This window comes from Carcharhinus amblyrhynchos, chromosome 18 (assembly GCF_965287045.1).
Source record: "Carcharhinus amblyrhynchos chromosome 18, sCarAmb.v2.hapA, whole genome shotgun sequence".
In the NCBI taxonomy this organism is placed as follows: domain Eukaryota; kingdom Metazoa; phylum Chordata; class Chondrichthyes; order Carcharhiniformes; family Carcharhinidae; genus Carcharhinus; species Carcharhinus amblyrhynchos.
This window is the reverse complement of record NC_137341.1, coordinates 55,238,594-55,263,462: the sequence shown is the minus strand read 5'-3', so window position 1 is coordinate 55,263,462 and position 24,869 is coordinate 55,238,594.

Sequence of the window (24,869 nt, the reverse complement as noted above, 5' to 3'; positions counted from 1 at the left end):
GCTGAGTCAGTGTGTTTGAAGCTGAGACAGACAGAGTTTAATCAGTAAGGGATTCGAGGGTTATGGGGATAAGGGGGGAAGGTGGAGTTGAGGATTATCATGTCAGATCAGTCATGATATCATTGAGTGATGGAGCAGACTCGATGGGCTGAATGGCCTGTTCTCCTCCTATGGTCTTATGGATAGGCTGCCCAACGTTTAATTATATCAAAAACCACCATTAACAAAGTTACATCAAATTATTCTTGGCGATTGTGTTTTTGATGGGAAATCCCACATGTTCAGCCAAATTAACTTCAATACACAGAATTAATAACACTCAAACAAGCCTTCCCTGGCACAAGGCTGGTCACGTTGACAGAACAGTGCGGCTATTATAGCCAGCGGCAAGAAACCGGGCACAAACCCGGTGTGATTTTACCAGCTCACTGACTGGCATGACGAGAAAGATCACCCCCATTAACTTTTTATGCCAAGTTTTGTGGCTATTAAATTAGCCCAACAATTTCACACCATTCCTTGTGTTGAATCCCTGAACAAGTCGTCCTTTAATCGAGGATGCCATGAGTTTCTGTTGAGGCTCTTCATACAACTGACCCTTTACCCACTGACCCTTTACCCACAGACCCTGGGGCACAGACCCTTTACCCACTAACCCTTTACCCACAGGCCCTTTACCCACTGACCCTTTACCCACAGACCCTTTACCCACTGACCCTTTACCCACTGACCCTTTACCCACAGACCCTTTACCCACTGACCCTGGGGCACAGACCCTTTACCCACAGACCCTTTACCCACTGACCCTTTACCCACTGACCCTTTACCCACAGACCCTTTACCCACAGACCCTTTACCCACTGACCCTTTACCCACAGACCCTGGGGCACAGACCCTTTACCCACTGACCCTTTACCCACTGACCCTTTACCCACAGACCCTGGGGCACAGACCCTTTACCCACTGACCCTTTACCCACTGACCCTTTACCCACTGACCCTTTACCCACTAGCCCTTTACCCACAGTCCCTTTACCCACTGACCCTTTACCCACTGACCCTGGGGCACAGACCCTTTACCCATAGACCCTTTACCCACAGACCCTTTACCCACTGACCCTTTACCCACAGACCCTGGGGCACAGACCCTTTACCCACTGACCCTTTACCCACTGACCCTTTACCCACAGACCCTTTACCCACTGACCCTTTACCCACAGACCCTGGGGCACAGACCCTTTACCCACTGACCCTTTACCCACTGACCCTTTACCCACTGACCCTTTACCCACTAGCCCTTTACCCACAGTCCCTTTACCCACTGACCCTTTACCCACTGACCCTGGGGCACAGACCCTTTACCCATAGACCCTTTACCCACAGACCCTTTACCCACAGACCCTTTACCCACTGACCCTTTACCCACAGACCCTGGGGCACAGACCCTTTACCCACTGACCCTTTACCCACTGACCCTTTACCCACTAGCCCTTTACCCACAGTCCCTTTACCCACTGACCCTTTACCCACTGACCCTGGGGCACAGACCCTTTACCCATAGACCCTTTACCCACAGACCCTTTACCCACAGACCCTTTACCCACTGACCCTTTACCCACAGACCCTGGGGCACAGACCCTTTACCCACTGACCCTTTACCCACTGACCCTTTACCCACAGACCCTTTACCCACTGACCCTTTACCCACAGACCCTTTACCCACAGACCCTTTACCCACTGACCCTTTACCCACAGACCCTGGGGCACAGACCCTTTACCCACTGACCCTTTACCCACTGACCCTTTACCCACAGACCCTGGGGCACAGACCCTTTACCCACTGACCCTTTACCCACTGACCCTTTACCCACTAGCCCTTTACCCACAGTCCCTTTACCCACTGACCCTTTACCCACTGACCCTTTACCCACTAGCCCTTTACCCACAGTCCCTTTACCCACTGACCCTTTACCCACTGACCCTGGGGCACAGACCCTTTACCCATAGACCCTTTACCCACAGACCCTTTACCCACTGACCCTGGGGCACAGACCCTTTACCCACAGACCCTGGGGCACAGACCCTTTACCCACAGACCCTTTACCCACTGACCCTTTACCCACTGACCCTTTACCCACTAGCCCTTTACCCACAGTCCCTTTACCCACTGACCCTTTACCCACTGACCCTGGGGCACAGACCCTTTACCCATAGACCCTTTACCCACAGACCCTTTACCCACTGACCCTGGGGCACAGACCCTTTACCCACAGACCCTGGGGCACAGACCCTTTACCCATAGACCCTTTACCCACAGACCCTTTACCCACTGACCCTGGGGCACACGGGCAGGATATCCCACAGTGCAGTGGGATCCAAAATGAGGGATTTGCTTCCATTTCAGCTGCTGCTCAAACATTTGGATACAAAGCATGATAGAGCTTGATAAACAAGTTGTTGCTTTCCTGAACATAGAACATAGAACATTACAGCGCAGAACAGGCCCTTCGGCCCACGATGTTGCGCCGACCAGTTAAAAAGCCAATGACCCTCTAACCTAAACCAATCCCTTTCCATCCATAAACCTATCCACGGATCTCTTAAACGCCCCCAAACTAGGCGCATTTACAACTGCAGCAGGCAGGGCATTCCAATCCCTCACCACCCTCTGGGTAAAGAACCTACCTCTGACATCCGCCCTATAACTACCCCCCCTTAATTTAAAGCCATGCCCCCTCGTGCTAGCTTTCTCCATCCGAGGAAAAAGGCTATCACTGTCCACCCTATCTAAACCTCTAATCATCTTATATGTTTCAATAAGGTCCCCTCGCAGCCGCCTTCTTTCTAACGAAAACAACCTCAAATCCCTCAGTCTCTCCTCATATGACCTCCCCTCCATACCAGGCAACATCCTGGTAAACCTCCTCTGCACCCTCTCCAACATCCTGGGAAACCTCCAACCAACAGTTGGTTGTGAGTTCCTTCTTGTCATTGATGCCACTTCAAGGAAAGTTTGGGAGTGTCTTTGAAACAGTTTCATTGTCCATTCCTGGAATGGGGTTGTGTGAACAGGGCTGGCTGGGGAAAGTGCTGTTTGGCCATCCAGACATTGCCTCGTCCAGTGAATTTCACTTTCTGAGAGTTTTGCCTGAGTGTTGTGAAGATGGGTTAAAAAAAACTAGCATTTGTTCACAGGATCATAAAACTGCTACAGTAGGAAGGAGGTCTTTTCAATCAAGCATCGTACCCAGAGCCCATTCCTGTAACCCCCATGTCCTTACACCACTAATCCCCCCTAACCTGCACATCTTTGGACACTAAGGAAAAGTTTAGCATGGCCAATTAACCCACACATCTTTGAATTGTGAAAGGAAACAGGAGCACCCAGAGGAAACCCACGCAGACATGGGGAGAACGTGCAGACTCCACACAGACATTGTGGAGGCTGGAATTGAGCCTGGTTTGCTGGTGCTGTAAGGCAGCGGAGATAACCACTGTGCCACTGAGCCATCTGTAGTATTTTAGCCCCGGTTCTTAATAACTGATCCCCAGTGCCTCAATTTTAAAATCCTCTGGCGTGTTTTAAAATCTCTCCATTACCTGAGCCTCTCTCTATCTCTGTACCTTCCCAAGCTCAGTAAAAAGTCTGACAACACCAGGTTTAAGTCCAACTGATTTATTTGATAGTAAACTCACAAGCTTTCAGGTTACAAGCATTTACCATCTCTGCACTCCCCCAATTCCCCCTTCAGTATCCCTGATTTTAATTGCTCTGCCATTGGCAGCCACGCCTTCAGGCACATTGACTCGAATCTCTGGAACCTCCCCCCCCCCCCACTTCTCTACATCCCTTCCCCATCCTGGACTGGGGATTGTGTAACGAGAGAGGAGTAATTAGCAACTTTGTGTTGTGAGATCCTTTGGGGAAACATGACTATACTATGGTAGAATTCTTCATTAAACACAGCAACATAGAAACATAGAAGACAGGAGCAGGACGAGGCCATTCAGCCCTTCGAACCTGTTCCACCATTCATTACGATCATGGCTGATCATCCAATTCAATAACCCCATCCTGCTTTCTCTCCATAACCTTCGATCCCATTTGCCCCCAAGTGTTATATCCAGCTGCCTCTCGAATACATTCAGTGTTTTGGCATCAACTACTTCCTGTGGTAATGAATTCCACAGGCTCACCACTCTCTGGGTGAAGAAATGTCTCCTCGTCTCTGTCCTAAATGGTCTACCCTGAATCCTCAGACTGTGACCCCTGGTTCTGAACTCCCCCCACCATCGGGAACATCCTCCCTGTATCTACCCTGTCTAGTCCTGTTAGAATTTTATAAATCTCTATGAGATCCCCCCTCATTTGTCTGAATTCCAGTGAAAACAATCCTAACCTGGTCAATCTCTCCTCATACATCAGTCCCACCGGAATCAGCCTGGTAAACCTTCACTGCACTCCCTCGAGAGCAAGAACATCCTTCCTCAGAAAAGGAGACCAAAACTGTACACAATACTCTAGGTGCGGCCTCACCAAGTCTCTGTATAATTATAACAACACCTCCCTGCTCCTGTACTCGAAACCTCTTGTAATGAAGGCCAACATACCGTTTACCTTCTTTACCGCCTGCTGCACCTGCATGCTTACCTTCAGTGACTGGTGCACAAGGACACCCAGATCCCTCTGCACACTCCCCTTTCCCAATTTACAGCCATTCAGACACTAATCTACCTTTTTGTTTTTGCTTCCAAAGTGAATAACTTTATCCAAATTATACTGCATCTGCCATTGATTTGCCTATTCGCCCAACCTGTCCAGATCATTCTGAAGGGTCTCTGCATCCTTGTCACAGTTCACCCTCCCACCCAGCTTGGTATCATCTTCAAACTTTGAGATGTTACATTTTATTCCCTCATCCAAATCATTAATATATATTGTGAATAGCTGGGGTCCCAGCGCCGATCCCTGTGACACCCCATTAGTTACTGCCGGCCAATTTGAAAAGCACCCATTAATTTCTACTCTTTGTTTCCTCTCTGCTGACCAGATTTCTTCTTCCTTAGATCGAATACTCTGTCTAATTTCCCTTGTAAGCCATGGACTGACCCTTTCACCCATTTTGTTTCTGTGCCAGACAGGAATAAACAGTTGCTGCAGTTCCCCCATGTGTTCCCTGAGTGTTTGCCACGGCCCATCCACTGGCATTTCTTTAAGTAACTCTCCCCAATCTGTCAAGGCCAACTCGTGCCTCATCCTCATAGTTTCCTTTATTAAGGTTCAGCACCCTAATCTCCAAATCAAGTATTTCGCTCTCCATCTGGATAAAATATTCTATCATGTTCTGGTCACTCATCCCCAAGGGGTCTGGTACAGCTGGATTGGTAATGATTCCCTTGTTACACACCAGTACTCAGTCTAAGATGACCTGCTCTCCAGTTGGTTCCTCCACATACTGATCAAGAAAACCATCCTATATACACTCCAGGAATTCCTCCCCTTTGGCATTGTGGCTAATTTGATTTGTCCATTCTACGTGCAGGTTAAAATCACCCATCACCGATTTTCCCTTATCACATGCATCTCCAGTTTTGTGTTTAATGCCATTCCCAATATCACCACTGCAGTTTGAGGTCTATATGTGACACTCACTAATGCTTTTTGCCCCTTGGTATTTCTCAGCCCTACCCATACAGACTCCACATTGTCAGAGCTAATATCCTTTCTTATTGTGCTAATTTCCTCTTTAGCCAGTGGTGCCGCTCCACCTCGTCCTTTATGCCTGTCCTTCCTAAATACTGAATACCCTGGGACATTCAATTCCCACCCCTGGTCACCCTGCAACCATGTCTCCGTGATCCCAATTATATCATACCCATTTATATCTCCATGATTAATTCATCCACTTTATTGTGAATGCTCCACCCATTAAAGCACTGAGCCTTTAAGCTTGCCTTTTTAACATTGTTCACTTTGCTCCCAGTATTTTTCTCTGTAGCCCTTTTGAACTTTGTCCTCAGTTTCTTTGTCTATCACTTCTTTTATTCCCTTTTCTTCCTGTTGTTTCTGTTCTTGCTTCCTCCTTCTCTGACTCCTTACATCGGTTCCCATCAACACTGAGGGCCGAAGGGCCTGTACTGCGCTGTAATGTTCTATGTTCTGTAAAGAGATGGCAGAACAGCTGGATAAATACTTTGGATCTGTCTTCACTAAGGAGGACGCAAATAACCTTCCAGAAATACAACGGGACAGAGGGTCTAGCACGAAGGAGGAACTGAAGGAAATCCTTATTAGTCAGGAAATTGTATTGGGGGAATTGCTGGGATTAAAACCCGATAAGTCCCCAGGGCCTGATGCTCTGCATCCCAGAGTACTCAAGGAAGTGGCCCTAAAAATAATGGATTCATTGGTGATGGTTTTCCAGCATTCTATAGACTCTGGAAGAGTTCCTGTGGATCGGAGGGGAGCTAATGTAACTCCACTTTTTAAAAAAGCAGGGAGAGAGAATGGGGATTTATAGACCGGTTAGCCTGACATCGGTGGTGGGGAAAATGCTGAAGTCAATTATTAAGGATGTAATAACTGAGCATTTGGAAAGTGGTGACAGGATCGGTCCAAGTCAGCATGGATTCACTGAAGGAAAATTGTGTTTGACAAATCTTCTGGAATTTTTTGAGGCTGTGACCAGTAGGGTGGACAAGGGTGAACCAGTGGATGCTTTAGTAATGTATTGATGTGGATAGAGAACTCATTGGCAGACAGGAAGCAGAGAGTAGGAATAAATGGGTCCTTTTCAGAATGGCAGGCAGTGACTAGTGGGATATCGCAGGGTTCAGTGCTGGGACCCCAGCCATTCACAATATAATTAATGATTTAGATGAAGGAAGCAATATCTCCAAATTTGCAGATGACACTAAGCTGGATGGCAGTGTGTGCTGTGAGGAGGATGCTAAGAGACTGCAGGGTGATTTGGACAGCCTGGCTAAGTGGGCAAATACTTGGCAAATGCAATATTATGTGAATAAATGTGAGATTATCCACTTTGGTGGCAACAACCGGAAGGAAGATTATTATCTGAATGGTGGCAGTTTAAGAAAAGAGGAAGTGCAACGTGGCCTGGGTGTCATGGTGGAACAGTCGCTGAAGGTGGGCATGCAGGTAGAGCAGGCAGTGAGGAAAGCTAATGGCACGCTGGCCTTCATAGCAAGAGGATTTGAGTATAGGAGTAAGGATGTCTTACTGCAGTTATACAGGGCCTTGGTGAGGCCACACCAAGTATTGTGTGCAGTTTTAGTCTCCTAGTCTGAGGAGGGACATTTTGTGATTGGGGGAGTCCAGTGAAGGTTCACCAGACTGATTCCTGGAATGGCAGGACTGACATATAAAGAGAAATTAGATCGACTGGGCTTGTACTCACTGGAATTTAGAAGAATGAGAGGGGATCTCACAGAAACATATTAAATCCTGATGGGACAGGACAGGCTGGATGTGGGAAGAATGTTCCTGATGTTGGGGAAATCCAGAACTAGGGATCACAGTCTAAGAATAAGGGGTAAACCAATCAGGACCGAGATGAGTAAGAACTTCTTCACTCAGAGAGTTGTGAATCTGTGGAATTCTCTCCCAGTTGGGGCCAGTTAGTTAGATATGTTCAAGAGGGAGCTGGATGTGGCCCTTGTGACTAAAGGGATCAAACAGTATGGGGAGAATGTGGGAGTGGGATACTGAAAGTACATGATCAACCATGATCATATTGAATGGTGGTGCAGGCTCAAAGGGCCGAAATGGCCTCTCCTGCACCTATTTTCTATGTTTCTATAGAACTTTTTCCTTCGATCCCCCCATTGGATCTGGAGGATGTAAATGAGTCATTGCTGATAGAATTTTATTAACATTCTCATGCCACACTGATACACAGTGTGGGCCTCACTACAGTGCAGCAGACATCAACTGCTCTGTACTTTCAGACTGTTTTGGAGATCTTTGTTGGTCAAATGCAGCAGCTCAGGTCTGGACATGACGCTGTTATAGTGAAGCTTCTGGAACTGTAGAACAACTCAAACAGAGACTTCCTGATCACTGTGTATGATGGAAGTTGCTGTTGGTTAATATTTCAGTAACACTGATAACTCCCCCAGTAATTTCACTGTAAAATCGGGGACATTACTGCTCTGGGTGATTGGTGATTGGCTATTCATGATTGCCACGTTTTTGGTACCCTTGTGAAAAGGTCAAATCTGTGAATGATCAAGTCCGACACCTTCTGGAATTTATCACGTTGGAATGGAAGTTGAAAGCAGCCCCTCTGACTTTGCTTTCTAGTTATTAAAGCCTTTCGAAAAGCAGAGTCTGTGCCTTTCTAACCTACAAATGCCTTGCAAGCTTCAGTGGTGAGAGATTCCCCTCAGTATAAATATACACTGGGCTGTCCTTTTGTCTAAGAGTGGAGATAAAGAACTAGACCCAGCCTGGCTTTGACAGGTACATTGCAAAGCTTTGCCTGTAGGTCAGAAAGAGTTAATAAAGAATGATCTTACCAAGATTTTAGCAGCACTTTTTTTCATGATGTACAATTGGTGATAGAATTAGTTTGGTAACTGCTCTTAGTATTCCAGTAAAATGAAAGAAAAACGTGGGGTTTGACATTCACTCTGTTCAAGTGAATGGGCTTTGAGTGAATTAGAATCCTGTCCATAGTTACAGGACTGTTCCTGTTTATGTTCCGGTATAAGAAAATGACAAGAAGCACAACAATATAAGAAAAATTGCAAAGGACAGTTTAATTGGGTGATTGAGTGCAATCAAATGAAATTAACACAGTTCTATAAATATTTAAGCTTAAGTTTATTTGTGAGTGTCACAAGTAGGCTTACATTAACACCACAATGAAGTTACTGTGAAAATCCCCTAGTTGCCACACTCCAGCGCCTGTTCGGGTACACTGAGAGAGAATTTAGCATGGTCAATCCACCTAACCAGCTCATCTTTTGGACTGTGGGAGGAAATCGGAACACCCAGAGAAAACACACACAGACGCGGGGAGAACGTGCAGACTCCACACAGTGACCCGAGGCCGGGAATCGAATCCAGGTCCCTAGTGCTGTAAAGCAGCAGCGCTAACCACTGTGCCTCCCATATGTTAATAATTAAATATTAGAGGAATAGTGTTAATGGACTCACTGCACTTTGCTGTAATGTAGATGAGCTGCCAGTTGAGAATTTGAAGATTCTAATTATTTAATTTGACATCAGTTGAATTTTGTGATGTTTTGACAGTTTAATTACATTTTGTTATCATTCAAAAAAGTTCCAGAAAATAATGTCCTGCAAAATGTCGCTAATTCTGGAATTCCTTAATCGTGTGAGACGGACAAGTAGTCTGTTTACTTGCTGCTCATTTTTTGTGCTTTTCGACATCTGAGGGACACGAGCTGCTTGTGAAGAATGATTAGTGTGGAAGCTTAACCAAATTAGGCCAATACAAAAATAGGACAGCAAAGTGCAGTGAAGTCACCATTTCATATCATGTGATCTTTGACTGTAAAGGTGCTATATGTGGAGGATTGGTTCAGGCAGGCCTCAGCTGATTGACGTTTACTCATGATGTTATCTGATAAAGAGACAGAACTGGTCGCCAAAGTTGTGCAAGTTTTTATCACCTGCTTTTAGCTTGATGCATGAAACAGAAGAAGGCAGAATTCACACAAGCTTGTTTGATCACACTTCAGACATTCCTTATATCTTCAAACAAAGCCAGCTGAAGCTGTTTGCAGATCCACCTCAAATATTGTCTGTGCTCATTCGAATGCTCCGTATATCGCACTTGCAGTCCCATTAATTACAAGCAAATTTACGACAACTTGACAGATTGCAGGTGGTAGGACTAAAAGTGAGCACAGACAACAAATAAATAATGGTAATATACCATGGAGAGAGAATCGAGAGCTCCAGTGTCCATTAACCATTACATGATAGCAGTTTGAGAGTCAATCTGTTATGGCCATTAGCTTTTTAATTACTGAATATAACCCACAAAGGAAAAATATCAGCAAGGATTCATTTTTATTTTCACAATCCTGAATGGAACTTTTCCGTGATTTCCTTTGTTCTGGAATTCTTTTGGATAAACAGTTGAGGTTCTCGAGCACATGAGCTCATTTCACCCTGGTGACCTTTACTCCTAAATAAGACATGATTGTGGATCTGGTCACTTGCACCAACCTTCACTGAATGCAAGGTTATCTCTTGTGAGAATGTGTGTCTCATTAGCCTGGAGAAGTGAGACAGATAAAGGAGAGTAACAGTCTCAGATCTCTGAGCTTTGTTACAAAATCAGTCCCGTTTTCTTGTCCTGATATCAGTTTCATTGGGACTGAATTTAAATTTGGGAGGAAAGGTTTCGAACAATGATGAAATAACGAGGAAACAATACAAATGAACAAAACAAATGAGATCAGCGCCTCACTTATAAACTAAATACTTTACTGATTTTAATTTATTATCCTTCTGTTACGAATCCTAATTGGTTCCAGGTCCCAGTGGGAAGCCATCCTGTGGAATTGCCATCATCACCTCTCAGTAAAGGTCAGTTCTGCTGTGTACACGTACAGAATGTACGATTCACATTACTTCATTTTAACTTCAGTACTTTTCAGGTGTTGCAGGACTGCCTTCTTTTCAGGAATGGTCATATATTCCTGTATAAGCTTTCTAATCTCCACATCACTAATAAATCTGATGTGGACTTGAATCCTTCTCACTATATAATGGGAAGGTGATGCAGTGTGTTATTGACTATCTTATAGAGTTTTGTTTGAATAGAATGTGTCGACATTAACTAAGCACTGTACAATCTAAGCTATTCTCTTTAGTCTCAGTTGTCCCATGCTGAATATCAACAACATGAACATTGTCCACTGACTTTCAAATATTTCATTTCATTCAGAGAAACTGCACAATCTCTTTCTCTTGTCTATGTGTGTGTGCAGAATGGGAGGTGCCTTATTCCCCAGGATATCATTTTAATGGACACAGTCATTGTCCAGTAAACACCTGGCAGATTCCTGAGCTCATAGTTGGTGAAGAAATCCTATTTTCATTCAAACTTCATGGAAAGCAAAACAAAACTGGGGGAAGATGCAGTTTGGAAATGTGTCATCTCAGAAAACTAGGAACTATCAAACCATCCTTACAATAAATACACCACCAATGTTTCTCAAATAGCAAATAAAAACCTAGAAACTAGAAGCAGGAGGCCATTTGGCCCTTCGAGCCGGCTCCGCCATTCATTTTTATCATGGCTGATCATCCAATTCAATATCCTGATCCCTCCTCTCCCCCTCCCCCATATCCCTTGATCTCTTTAGCCCCTTTAGCGATATCTAATTTCTTGTTGAAATCAGACAACGTTTTGGCCTCAACTACTTTCTGTGGGACTGAATTCCACACATCCACCACCCTCTGGGTGAAGAAATTTCTCCTCACCTCAGTTCTAAAAGGTTTATCCCTTATCCTCAAACTCTGATCCTGTGGTTCTGGGCACCCCCACCAATGGGCACATTCTTTGTGAATCTACCCTGTCTAGTCCTGTTAGAATTTTATAAGTTTCAATGAGATCCCCTCTCACTCTTCTAAACTCCAGTGAATATAATCCTAAGTGACTTAGTCTCTCCTCATATGAGAGAACTGCTATCTCAGGAATCAGCCTGATAAACCTTCCCTGTTCTTCCTCAATGACAGGGACATCCTTCCTCAGATAAGGACACCAAAACTGCACACAATGTTCCAGGTGTGGCCTCACCAACACGCTGTACGATTGCAGCAAAACATCCCTATCCCTATACTCAAATCCTCTCACTATGAAGGCCAACATATCATTTGCTGCCTTTTCTGCTTGCTGTACCTGCGCACTTACTTTCAGTGACTGATGTATGAGGATTCCAAGGTCTCATTGAGTAACCACCTCTCTCGATTTACACCCATTCAAGTAAAATTTATTTATTTATTAGTCATAAATAGGCTTACATTTATGTAATGAAGTTACTGTGAAAATCTCCTAGTAATAATCTGTCTTCCTATTATTGTTACCAAAGTGGATAACCTCACATTTATCCACATTATACTGCATCTGCCATGCAGATGCCCACACACTCAGCCTGTCCAAATCACACTGAAGCATCGCTACATCCTCCTCACAGCTCACCCACCCACCCAACTTTCTGTAATCTGCAAATTTAGAAATAATACATTCAGTTCCCTCTTCCAACTCATTAATATACAATGTGAACAGTTGGGATCCATGCACAGATCCCTGCCGAACCCCACCAGTCACTGACTGCCAATCAGAACAAGACCCATTTGTGCCAACTAACTAAAGTAGCTAAGTGAACAAGCCCTGCAAGCTTTGTTGGTGCAGCTGTGCAGTAAGCAAGATTTCCAAACATAACTCAAACAGAATGTAAAAATCTCAACTGCAAATGGATAAATTGCTGTCTGATATAATCGTTTACACAGAGAAGGAGAAATCAGCATTTATCATTCGAAAGAGGCATAAAAACAGAAAATGTTGGAAACACACAGCAGGTCAGAGAGAGAAAGTATTCCAGCATCTTTCATCATCCAAAAGCAGCAGCCAGGGAGTCATAAATATCACTAATGAAAGTTGGGGGAGATGGTGGTGCAGCGATAATGTCTCTGGACTAGTAATCTAGTGGATCCAGGCTAATGGGTTCATATCCCATCATGACAGCTGGTGGAATTTCAATTAAATTAATTTAAAATTCTGAAACTGAAGCTAGCCTCAATAATGGTCATCGATTGTCATCAAAACCCATCAAGCTCACTTACGTCCTTTTAGGAGGTAGTGGCGGAAGCATAATGATAATGTCACTGGAATAGTAATCCACTTACTGCTCTCGGTTCAAACCCCACCAAGACAGCTGAGGGAATTTAAATTCAAATCATTCATCTGGAATTAAAAGCTATTCTGATGTTGTCCAGGAAACCATTGTTGTAAAAGTCCATCTGGTGACTAACCCCCTTTAGGGAAGGAACTGTGTTGTCCTTACCCCACCAGACACAGAGACTCACAGCACTGTGGCTCACGCTTAACTGCCTGCTGAATACTTAGTGCTTTTAAACCACCGCAAAGTCTCAAAGGAGCGAAACCAGACTGATAGCCCAGTTATCAACCTCGGCACTGGGAATGACAACGGCAAACTCAGCCCTTTGACCTGGGAAAATCCTCCTTACTAACATCTGGTGGTTTGTGCCAACATTGGCAGAACTTCCTCACAGACTGGTCCTAATCATAGCTGGCACCCTCATCATTGTCCCTGTGTGTGTCCTGTCCCACCAACAGGGCAGAGCCAGCAGAGGTGGCAGCACCGTGGTGTACAGTCAGGAGGCTGTAGCCCCGGGAGTTCTCAGCATTGACTCTCAATCCCATAAAGTCTCATGGGCTCAGGTCATGAGTGTAGAATCCTCTTGCTGCTTCCCACATACCCATTTCCCCCTCATTCGCAGATGTGTCTGTCCATAACAGTGACCACTGCACAGCCCTTATGGAGACACAGTCCTCACTTCTCACTGAGGCTTTCCTCCGTGCTGTTGAGTGATATTTCAGTGCTAAAGGTCAGGCTGAAGGACTCACAATAAGTCTTCAGCCAGAAGTGCTGATTGGATGATCCATCCGGGTCTCCTCCGAGGTCCCCAGTCTCCAGCTAATTCCATTCACTCCACACGGTACCAAGAAACAGCTGAAGGTGCTGCCCACTGCAAAGACAGTGGATCCTGGAAATATTCCAGCAAAGTAGGGAAAACTTGCCCTATCCCTGGCAAACTGTTACAGTGACAATACTGACATCAATCTGGGCAGCTTTTCACCTTGTTAGAGCTGGGAATGGCTGGGAACAGTCTCATCGTTTGTGCTTCTGTGCTGGGTTCACCCATCACTGAGGATGGGGAGACTCCTCCTCCTCCTCCTCTTCCTCCCCCTCCCCTTCCCCCTTCCCCTCCTCCCCTCCTCCTCCCCCTCCCCCTCCCCCTCCCTTCTCCTCCTCCCCATCCCCCTCCCCCTCCTCCTCCCCATCCCCCTCCCCTCCCCTTCCCCCTTCCCCTCCTCCCCTCCTCCTCCCCCTCCCCCTCCCCCTCCCTTCTCCTCCTCCCCATCCCCCTCCCCCTCCTCCTCCCCATCCCCCTCCCCTCCCCTTCCCCCTTCCCCTCCTCCTGTCCTCCTCCTCCTCCTCGTCCTCCCCCTTCTCCCCCTCTCCCCGGATATGATGGCTGGATACGTTGACTCTATTTCGGTTGGGCCTTGTAACGGCCCCGATGGAGTTCTTTCACTGCACGATGGATCTTTCTTCTGCCCTTCTGCCTCCTTGCCTATCATGGTTATCTCCAGGTGTGTATTCAAGGATTTCAAGGCAGGAGCACATCTCTCAGATCAAACTTCAATCCTGTTGACTTCTGGAATCCTTCCCCTGCTGCCACCGTGTTGTAAATTTGTGTGTTGTCTCATGAAGTGGTTACGATGTTTGTACAGTTCAACGATTACTGTTTATTGATACACACATAACCATATCCACACATACAGCACAGCCCTGACTAGGCCTATCTTCATGCTGACTTCTACCAGGTTCAATACTACACGCTAATACTCCCATGTGACTCTCTACATCATAACATGGGTGGTACCCCAGCCCCACATTAACCCTTACAGTCCTAAACATCCTAACACTCAAAACCCCCTCAGGGCGAGTATAGCCTGCTAAGAGACTGCACACCATTCTCCAGGTGTGGCCTCACCAGTGCCCTGTGCAACTGCAATAATTACACAATCTTTACTCTTCTACCCTAATGCCTTTGTCACAAAAGCTAACATATTCTTAGCTTTCCTCATTGCTGTATTTGTATGTTAGCTTTCTCTGATTTATGTACAAGGACTAGATACTGACCCAAAACTTATCACCGTTCCTGCCGGTGGGAGTTTCCCATCCTACTGCAGTGGGACCGTGGTGAGGACGGCTGGTTAGGTCATGCCAATGTTTCTGTGGAGTTCCAAAGTGAGGGAATCCCAAAGGAAATTCATAGAAATGTTATTATTAAACTAGAAAGAGTGCAGAAAAGATTTACTAGGATGCTACCAGGACTTGATGGATTGAGTTATAAGGAGAGGCTGGATAAACTGGGGCTCTTTTCTCTGGAGCGTAGGAGGCTGAGGGGTGATCTTATAGAGGTCTATAAAATAATGAGGGGGCATCAATTAGTGAGATGGTCAACATCTTTTCCCAAAGGTAGGAGAGTTTGAAGGGGGGAGAGATACAAAAGTGTCCAGAGGGGCAATACTTTCACACTGAGGGTGGTGAGTGTCTGGAACAGGGGTAGTGGTAGAGGCGGGTACAATTTTGCCTTTTAAAAATCATTTAGACAGTTGGGTCTAAAGATGAGTATAGTGGGATATGGGCCAAACTTGGAGAATTGGGATTAGCTTAGTGGTTAAAAAATGGGCAGCACGGACAAGTTGGGCCAAAGGGTCTGTTTCCATGCTGTAAACCTCTATGACTCTGCCAGGTCTGGGGTCACTTGCTCATTTTATATTAAACCTTGGACATCCGTTTCATTCTGCCCCAGTTAAAGATCATTCTTAGATCATCAAACACACCCTCACAAAAGGGTGAAAACATTTTTTTAAGCGGACCATTTTTGCTGTATGTCAGAGATTGTTCTTCAATACAGTCACTGTTGTAAAACTGTCATCACTCAATTCATCTGATTTTATCCTTCACACCAGAGGTAATAAATATCCCAACTTAAAGAGACTCTGTTTAAACTGTGTTCTCTTCACACACTGAGAATTGTTTCGATACACATAAACTGCTGCCACACTAATCTACTCAGAATAGCCCGAGCTGCTCCTGCTTTGAACACTTGACTCCTGAATGGAATTGGAGAAGCATTTTTGGAATGTGGAACGAGAAATTTCCGATCTGCTGCCAATGGACACTCCCATGTGCTCAGTGAGGGCACCGTCAGCTCTACTGACTGACATCAACTCACGTTGTTTGCAGAATTCTTTTACAGAGGTTGTGTGTCACAGACTGACCAGGAATCGATCTCTTGAAGATGTAGAAGGTTTTGTGTGTATCAAAAAGCAGAATCGAATCCAGTCATTTGTTGTAATCCAGTGAAATTACCACAAGTATTTAGTGTTGTAGGAAAGTTTCTTACTGACTGGTTTTATTAAAAAGATTACGTAACAGGTATTTAGCAGCTTAACAATTCTGATGATCCCAGTTCAGAGGGTACAAGGGCAGATGGTTTAGTTTTAGTGTCAGCTACGCAATTGTACAGATAAAATGCAGATATTTATACCGTAAACTTTTAAAAGTTTTTATCTGTTCATGGGATGTGGGCATTACTGGCTAGGCCAGCATTTATTGCCCATTCCTAGTTGCCCTTTCTGAGTCTGCTGCAGTCATTGACGAGTAGGTACATCCACAGTGCTGTTAGGGAGGGAATTCCAGGACTTTGACCCAGTGACATGGAAGGAACGGTGATACATTTCCAATTCAGGATGGTGCGTGACTTGGAGGGGAACTTGCAGGTGGTGGTGTTCCCATGTATCTGCTGCCCTTGTCCTTCTGGATGGAGTGGGTTTAGACAGTATGGCCTAGGGACCCTGAGTGAGTTCCTACCGTGCATTTTCTAGATGGTACACATTGCTGATATTGTTTGTTGGTCGTGGAGGGAGTGAATTCTTGATCACCTTCTTGATCACCTGCTGCACCTGCAGACTGGGTTTTTGCGACTCATGCACAAGGACCCCCAGGTCCCTCTGCACTGTAGCATGCTGCAGCTTTTCACCCTTTAACTAGTAATCCCTCCTACTATTATTTCTACCAAAGTGGATAACCTCACACTTGCTAACATTGTACTCCATCTGCCAGGTCCCTGCCCACTCGCTCAGCCTATATTCCAATATTCCAGTTATTGGAGATTAACTTTTATTATCAGCAAAGACTCAGCTCATCCTCTTCCTGACAGGAAAACTGACGCCGTGGGAGAGGGACAAAGTCTTTGTTAGTTTCATTAAAATTGTGGTAAAGAATTCATTCGAAAGGAAAGTGTTAGCCACCAAATCGAACAAATGCACCAAAATCTCTGACATTTCCTTCATTGGGCAAATTTTACTCCAAGGTTTTCATTAAAAAACAGAGATAATAATTATTTCACAACATTAAGAAAGCAGAATACTCTTTCATCCATTGTTCCTTCTCATGGGATAGGGAAGTCTTTGTGACCTTTACACTCGACAGGATTTTATCCCTTGCTAATTTGCTCAACTAATTTTCTCCCTTCTCTGGTGAAGAGGATGTTTTAGTTGCTGGAATATGATTCCTCTTTTATTACCTCCACACGTTGCCATGAAGCCTTGCTGGATTTGGAAATTGAGTCCTGGAAAAGAGTTTAATCACAGGAAAATAATCATTGAGTTTCATCTCGCCGATATCTGATTTGCACATCTGATTTTTTAAGGTGGATTTCTTAAATAGGGATCCGAATTGGGACTGGAAGCCAGTTTTCTTTCCTTTATCCTCAAAGAGATCCTCGGAGATCTCTTGTTACTGAATCCAGATTAAATGGTTCAAAGTAAAAACCCTGAAAGGTCCCAGTTTTAGACTCGAAATGGTACAGCTATTGACTGACTAAACTGGCTGAAACTTCACAGCCTTTTCAAGTCTGAAATAGTTTCCTGTATAAATGAAAACCTTATTACTAACAGTTATTCCACAGCTAACTCTAAGCTAGCTCCGGACGGGGACAGGGAAGGGGGCAGTGATATTGTCACTGGACTAGTAATCCAGAGACCTGGGTTCGAATCTCACCACGACAGGTAGTAAAGTTTAAATTCCATTGATGTTTGCCGTCCCTACCTGGTCCAGCCTCGGTATGACTCCAGACCCACAGGGACAGGGTTGGCTCTTAACTAACCCCAGAAATGGCTGAACAAGCCACACAGCTCAGGAGTAATTAAAGATGGACAATAAATGCTGACCCAACCACATCCCAAAAGTGAATAAAAGGAAATGTACCATAATGTGGCAAGGCAATCATTTCTAATACGAAACAATGCTTATAGTTTAACTTGGGGACATAGCCACGTACAATCATCATTCAGTAAAGGAGGAGATTGTGACAATTAAATAAAATGCATTGGTTAAAATGATGGGAGTTATTAACAAGTTCAAAAGTTAAAATATGGAATTTACTCATTGATTCATTCTATTTATTAGTGGGACATGGGTGTCGCTGGCTGGCCAGCATTTATTGCCCATCCCTAGTTACCCCTTGAGAAGGTGGTGGTGAGCTGCCTTCTCGAATCGCTTCAGTCAGTGTTCTATGGGTTGATCCACAATGCCGTTAGGGAGGGAATTCCAGGATATTGACCCAGTGACTGTGAAGGAACGGTGATATATTTCCAAGTCAGGATAGTGAGGGACTTGGAGGGGAACTTGCAGGTGGAGGTGTTCCCATTTATCTGCTGCCCTCGTCCTTCTAGATGAAACCAAAAGAGAAAATACCAAGAAATCTCAGCAGGTCTGGCAGCATCTGTAAGGAGAGAAAAAAAGCTGATATTTTGAGTCCAGATGCTCTTTTGTCAAAGCTGCTTTTTTCTCTCAGCTCTTTTCTCTCTTTACAGATGCTGCCAGACTTGCTGAGATTTTCCAGCATTTTCCCTTTTGGTTTCAGATTCCAGCGCCTGCAGTAATTTGCTTTTATCCTTCTAGATGGAAGTGATCGTGGGTTTGGAAGGTGCTGTCTAAGGATCTTTGGTGAATTGCTGCAGTGCATCTTGTAGATGGTACACACTGCTGCTACTGAGCGTCAGTGGTGGAAGGAGTGAATGTTTGTGAATGTGGTGCTAATCAAGTGGGGCTGCTTTGTCCTGGATGGTGATGAGCTTCTCGAGTGTTGTGGGATCTGCTCCCATCCATGTTAGAGATGGTCATTGCCAGCATTTATGTTACTTGCCATTTGTCAGCCCAAGCCTTATCGACTTGAGAAAAGAGTTTTCCACTACACCAATTGCCTTGATGGGCAGATATTTTTTCAAATATTCAGGTCTGAAAGACCAAAATCTAATCACTGTGACACCCAAATATATTTTCAAAATGATTTTGAGAAACTGTGTGCATTCTTTTCATTTGAGAATTAGGTTCTTGGATCGATATTAAATACTTATCAACATATCTTCGGAGACAACACTCACATTTTGAAGTGGATTACACATTTATGATTTCCAGCTGGTTCCTCACTTTAATGTTCAGATTATATTCCACATCAGCCAGAAATCTAGTGAATTATTGACAATGTCTACATTTGAAAAATATCAGAAACGATTTACAACAATTCCTTCATTTCTGAGATATTTGAATCTGTTTAACACATTGCAAGACAGCACTGGTGAAAGATGGATGAGATGTTTGTGTGAAATCTAAAATCGGACTTAAAAAAAATGAAAGGCTAATTTATGACAGTGTGAAATATTTGGACAGGCTGATCTGTATGATGTGCGTGCTTATTTGATTTGTTCCTGGTTAGATGATTGTATACTTGCTCACTGGAAGTCATGAAGATCAAGTTGGGATTTGGCAGCACATGAGAGGTAACTGTGAGCCTGCAGAGTGTGACTCTATCAGACAGGTCCCTCACACTCTGCAACACACTCATTTACCTCTGTGTATGAACTGTAAAAATAGACTGATTGCTTTTGGTGCAAGGTACAACGCAACTTTATTTTGCAATTAAAATTGAAATAATTAATAACAAAGGACCTTCAATTATCTTCAAATAAATTCTAGTTGTTAAAATATTTTATGTTTTTTAAGTGTTTAATTTCTTTATCTTTTGAGTCTTTCTATACCACATGCTGCACACAGTCTCCCTCTGCAGACTCTCCACACCCTCCGCACAATTTGCCGTTCCACCAATCTTTGTGTCATCGGCAAATTTCGACACCTTACATTCAGCCCCCTCCTCCAGATCATCTATATAAATGGTAAATAGCTGAGGCCCCAGCACCGACCCCTGGGGCACTCCACTAGTCACCAACCGCCAATCCGAATAGCACCCATTGACCCCCACTCTCTGTCTCCTATTTGACAGCCAATCCCCTATCCACGCTAACACCTTACCCCCAACTCCATGCCCCCTGACCTTCTGCAACAACCTTTTGTGCGGCACCTTATCAAATGCCTTCTGAAAATCGAGAAACACCACATCCACCGGTTCCCCTCCATCCACCGCACTAGACACATCCACATAGAATTCCAATAAATTCGTCAGACACGACTTCTCCTTAACGAATCCGTGCTGCGTCTGCTCTAACAATTCTTCTCAAGGTGCCTCGCTATTTCCTCTTTGATGACGGATTCAAGCATTTTTCCTACAACAGATGTTAAACTAACCAGCCTATAATTCCCTGCCTTTTGCCTGCTACCCTTTTTAAACAGCAGTGTAACATTAGCCGTTTTCCAATCCTCCAGCACTTCCCCGGAATCCAGCGAGGTTTGGAAAATAATCGCCAAGGCATCCACTATCACCTCTGCCATTTCCTTCAGAACCCTGGGATGCATTCCATCCGGTCCTGGGGACTTGTCCACAGTCAGTCCCTCCAGTCTGTCAAGCACTACCTCTCTAGTAACAATGACCTCATTCAGGCCCTCCACTCCTACCATCTTTCCATCGTTAATACCCGGCAAACTATTCGCGTCCTCCTCCGTGAAGACCGAAGCAAAAAACTTATTCAAGGCCTCAGCCATTTCCTCATCCCCCACCACTAAATCCCTCCTCTCATCCTCTAAGGGTCCAACGTTCACCCTAGCCAGCCTCCTTTTTATATATTTATAAAAACTCTTACTATCCTTTTTTATATTTAGCGCTAGCCTAGATTCATAGTCTAAAGGATAGGGCAATATCAGGATAACAGGAAAACTTCATCATTTTTCTTGCAATTGTGCTCCTGATTTAGTGATATTTACCAGCCTGCCTGTCACAGGAATTGCAGCATGGGAAGGTCCATTGAGCTCGAATGGAATTTTATGGTTTCGGGACAAGCAAAGCTGTAAATCCCTGCCCACTGTCTGTTATCCTGACAGGAGTGTGTGGTATTATCACCTGCTATCCTGTTATCAGGATTCATTAATCCTGGATTGTAATGATATCCTGGTGTTGATCCTACACGGTGTGTTGTCATATTGATGTGACAATCCTGTAACTGAGCTCACAGGTAAATTTCACTGTCTTTCCTGTGTAGAGTCACATTCTGCAGCTCTTCATTAACCCACGTTAATCACTGAATGTACCTTCTTTAATTTCATTGATCCTATTACATGATGTATCACATTGATGGGACAATTCACGGGAGTGAGCTTGTTATCCTGTTGTCCTGATATCCTGGTGAATCCAGAAACCTCCACGTATCCTTAGCGGAATGGATTCCGCAACGTACTTTCCCGTTTCTGAGGAGTGTGTTGTGAGGGTGTAACGTACAAGATCCATGAGATTTTTATCCATCTTCTCATTGTATATCCTGGCATTTATAGGGTGGAGTTTTCTGGCTGTTAATCTTTATCACAATTATGGTTATAATGGAAGTCTCACAACACCAGGTTAAAGTCCAACAGGTTTATTTGGTAGCAAAAGCCACTAGCTTTCGGAGCGCTGGCTCTTCGTCAGGTGAGTGGGAGTTCTGTTCACAAACAGGGCAATATAAAGACACAAACTCAATTTACAAAATAATGATTGGAATGTGAGTCTTTACAGCTAATCAAGTCTTAAAGGTACAGACAATATAAGTGGAGAGAGGATTAACCACAGGTTAAAGAGATGTGTATTGTCCCCAGACCGAACAGTTAGTGAGATTTTACAAACCCAGGCAAGCCATGGGGGTTACAGATAGTGCGACATGAACCCAAGATCCCGGTTCAGGCCGTCCTCATGTGTGCGGAACTTGGCTATCAGTCTCTGCTCAGCGACTCTGCGCTGTTGTATGTCATGAAGGCTGCCTTGGAGAACGCTTACCCGAAGATCAGAGGCTGAATGCTTGTGATCATGACCTTCATGACACATGACAGCTGACGAAGGAGCAGCGCTCCAAAAGCCAGTGGCATTTGCTACCAAATAACCCTGTTTGACTTTAACCTGGTGTGAGACTTCTTACTGTGTTTACCCCAGTCCAACGCTGGCATCTCCACATTATAACGGATAGTGTCATTGTAGGGAGAGCTGGGTTAATGTGGAGGTAGTGAGTAAGGACCAAAAAGTTCCCACAGCAGGTGAGGAAAACCCTGCTGGAACTAATGGGCTCGTGTATTATTGGTATTTCAGTAATTTCGGTGTTATAGAATCTCTGATTAACCTCCGTAATGGTGAGGACAGACTATATAGTCAGAATTTTACCAGCACGTCTGCCCTGGAATCGGGATGGGTGAGGCTCACAGAACGGAATTCTCTGTTGGCCTCAGGTGGGATTTTACAAGCCTGGCCCGAGTGGGGTGGTATATCCTGGGTTTTCCCAGCCCGCTGCACTGAATGGAGATTTGGCTGGCTGCCAGCTTTTGCAGCCTTGCTGCAGTGGGTGCGTGAATGGCAGGTAAGATTTTGCCCATTGTATTGTATCGTTGGTGCCTCTAAGGTGGCTGGAGACGGGAGAAGCTTTCTTTGATGCACGTCCAAGTGTGATGCAAAAATCCATGTGGTATAACTGCCATTTTACTTGTATTCACCTGTAATTACCTGTATTTTTTATTCTTGAATAATCAATGGCAGTTGCCACTTTAATGAATAGAAGCTCTATCACTGTTATAGTGTGAGATGGGTTGTACATTGCTCAGGTAATTGTGGTGTATCCTGTTATCCTGATAACCTAATATTCCCTCATCCATTGATATATCCTTTCATTACTTGTCCCATGAGAGCTGCTGGATACAATGAATAACCCAAACCAATTGTATTGGCTTTATTTTTCTGTCTCTTCCTATTTGTATTAGTTTGAATGTGATCTTTTTTGAATGTTTTATGGGGATTTGGGTGTCACTGGCTGGTCCACCATTTATTGCCCGTCCCTAATTGCCCCTGAACTGAGTGTCTCCCTGGGCCATTTCAGAGGGCAGTTTAGAGTCAACCACATTGCTGTGGCTCTGGAGTTACATGTAGGCCAGACCAGGTAAGGGTGGCAGATTTCCTTCCCTAAAGGACATTTGTGAACCAGGTGGGTTTTTCCGACAATCGACAATGGTTTCATGGTCATCAGCAGATTCTTAATTCCAGATATTTGTTGAATTCAAATTCTACCATCTGCTGTGGTGGGATTCGAACCCAGAGCATTACGCTGGGTCTCTGGTTTGCTTGTTCACTGACAATACCACAACATCACCACTTCCCCATAGTGACAGTCCTGGGAGATGTTTGCGGAGTTTGCCTATCACTAAGATGTGAGGTATGTGGAAGTGAGGGTTACCATGGTGCTGAGATTGTCGGTTTGATAAGAAGCTGGAGTGAAAGGTGTGGATCAGTGACTATAGAAACTGAAGGGGAATGGGTGTGGGAGTGTGGCTTCGAGATACTGGGGCATGAACAGAGAGTAAAGAGAATAAAGGTACCTGGCATAGCAAGGGTTAATGTGGATTGGGAAAGAGTACCTCCCACAGTGTGATGTAAAGAGACACATGACCTGAGACTACAGACAGTCGTGGACGGGGCAGAGACCTGTGTATGAGGAAGCACGGAGCTAGCTCTTAGCTTGAGTTATATCCTGTGTATGTGTCCGGGAATCACACAAGACTCACAGCCTCTTACTGGACAGCCAACATATGACAACACCCTTTCCATGACAACAGTGCTGAGATTATTGACATTGGAAGCTGGGATCTGGAATTATCTCCAAGGCAAACCATTTCCTATTGATTGAAGGATCCCAGATCCTGGATCTCGGAGAGATTCCTGTTCCTTGGGGAAAATCATCCTTCTCCTCTCTGCCCTGGAATAGGGTTTCATACATAGCATTGTAAAACCAAAGTGGTTTGTCTGGATTTCTTCCAGCCATCGTCTGCATTCTGGGGAATGATTCTGGGATTTACGGGGAGCTGCCTTTTCACAAAGGAATGTCACCCTCCAGAAAATCGAAAGGGTTTACGTTCAGCCATTGCTGCATTTGCCATTCACTGGCCGGTTTGCCTGAATTAAATAAAATCCCAGCATGCGTTCCATCTGTTGTATTTATCTTTCCAGCTCCTTATCTCTGGAGCTGTGAAAAAAGACAAACTAATGAAGTTACAAAGTAAAAGTCCAAAGGAAATTCTTCATGAAATCACGTTAGACTGTGGCAGCATTTACTTCTCAAATACACCTGCTTCACAGCGTCAGGGACCCGGGTTCAATTTGCTTGTTCACTGACAATACCACAACATCACCACTTCTCCATAGTGAAGTTTGCACATTCTCTGTGGAGTTTGCACATTCTCCTTGTGTCTGCGTGAGTTTCCTCCGGGTGCTCTGGTATCGTCCCACAATCTGAAAGATGTGCTGGTTAGGTGCATTGGCCGTGCTAAATTCTCCCTCAGTGTCCCCAAACAGGTGCCGGAGTGTGGCCATTTGGGGATTTTCCTAGTAACTTCATTGCAGTGTTAATGTAAGCCTACTTGTGACACTAATAAATAAACTTTAAACAAATTAAATTTTTCTAATCTCTACAAAAAATAATAATGTGATTGTAGCCCAGCAGAACAGGTTTTTTAGGAGTTAATTAGGTGAGCTGACTAATACTGAGGTTGACTGCATTGATTTGATTTGATTTATTATTGTCACAT